The sequence below is a fragment of the Bombus vancouverensis genome, chromosome 17, assembly GCF_051014615.1.
Source record: "Bombus vancouverensis nearcticus chromosome 17, iyBomVanc1_principal, whole genome shotgun sequence".
Lineage (NCBI taxonomy): Eukaryota > Metazoa > Arthropoda > Insecta > Hymenoptera > Apidae > Bombus > Bombus vancouverensis.
This window is the reverse complement of record NC_134927.1, coordinates 3,164,842-3,166,622: the sequence shown is the minus strand read 5'-3', so window position 1 is coordinate 3,166,622 and position 1,781 is coordinate 3,164,842. Positions and strand designations below refer to the sequence as shown.

At 34.6% G+C, this 1,781-nt stretch overlaps 1 pseudogene; it reads left to right on the top strand.

Annotated features, from left to right (window-relative positions):
• The first annotated feature begins 428 nt into the window (after positions 1 to 428).
• LOC143303951 (regulator of microtubule dynamics protein 1-like) lies at positions 429 to 1,423 on the top strand (annotated as a pseudogene).
• Positions 1,424 to 1,781: the final 358 nt, after the last annotated feature.

Genomic DNA, 1,781 nt, shown 5'->3' with positions numbered 1-1,781 from the left:
GTGTGGTGAAGATGTATAAGGACTCTTTCAATCGCGAAGCGCTTCCAAACACGAAGAACTTTCGAACGTCGAGAATTTTCAAACGTCAAGAACTTCGAAGCGTCAAGAACTTTCAAACGTTCTGTTCGATAGTCGAATTGGGAATGTGATCTCCAAGCTAGTTGTCGAGCTTATATAGACGCCACTTCCCTTCATGTTTGCCCCCACTGCGTGGGTTAAGACTTTTAAGGGGGCCCCCTAATAAACAGGCAGGTAAAGCCTAAGCAGTTGTTCATTTGTTTGGTGTATGAAACACGGTTTAAAGGACAGACGGATTGTGCTTCAGGTATGCGAAACCTTCTTAATTACGGAAAGTCCGAGAATGCTTCTGAGAATATACAATGACAACAGAGTTGGAGGAAAGTGCGATTCTAATTTATTATTACCCCTTTAATGAGTGTCATAACACCGGTCCGCACCTTTGTTAGACCAATCAGTACATGTTAACAACAAAATTATGTACCATATCGTCGTTCACTGCTATGGGTATTTGGGGTCTTACAAAAAAGAGAGGTGACAACGAAGCAATCATAACTACAAAAGAAGTTCTAATAGCAAAAGCCGATGCATTATACGAGCAAGAACAATACCAGGAAATACATGACCTTCTAATAAATTAATAAGTAATGACATTATGTATATCACTTATAAATGTAGATAATAAAATTGAATATTTTTATAGGATAGCGGTGATATTGAAATTATATGGCGTTTGTGTAGAGCAATGTATAAATTGTCTAAAATTGTGAGTGAAGTGGATGGAAAGAAATTAATTTTCGAAGCTTATGATTTAATACTTGAAGCACTTGAGATAAAAGAGGATAATTGGGCTGCACACAAATGGGCATCGATTCTTCTTAATTCTAAGACTCTTTATGAAGGAGTAAAAGCACAAATAAAAGAGTCATATAATATTAAGAAACATATGCAGGTATATTTCATGATAATATATTAATATATATATATATATACTTATAAATATTTCATTCCCTGACACAATGTCAAGAAATTGTATCGAATATGTTTAATGTCGCAGAGAGCAATGGAACTAAATCCAAAAGAACCAACACTTACGTACATGCTTGGTACTTGGTGCTATCAAGTTGCTGATTTAACATAGTATCAAAGAAAAATTGCATCTGTAATATTTGGAGAACCGCCATCTTCATCATTCGAGGAAGCTCTAAAATATTTTGAAACTGCAGAGGAAATTGATCCCAATTTCTATAGTCAAAATTTATTAATGTTGGGAAAAACCTACTTAAAATTAAATCAAAAAGAGCTAGCTACGAAATATTTAAAAATGGCCCTTGATCATCCTGCGAAGAACGAAGATGATCGAGATGCTAAACAGGAAGCGCAGAAGTTGTTAAAGAAATTTTAACAAACTGGACAGAAGTTATAATCTATTATATGATAAATTGGAATTGAAGGGATAGAAGGGATAAAGAAAAATTTAGAATCTATCTTTTAAGTAGAAGTATAAAATTTATTTACTATAATGTACAATACAACTTATGTGTGATGAGCCTGTTATACACAACATCTATTTACAGTTCCCAAGTAAAGTAAGTAGTAGTTCCCATATAAAGTAGTTCCCAAGTCTAATTAGTTTAGCGATCAGGAGAGTATTCTTCTTCTTCTTCTTCTTCTTCTTCTTTTTCTTGTTCATCTTCATTCGTATTCCTGCGACACCGCAGAATTGCTTCTGCTTGCAACCTGGTGAGCAACTGGAGATATGG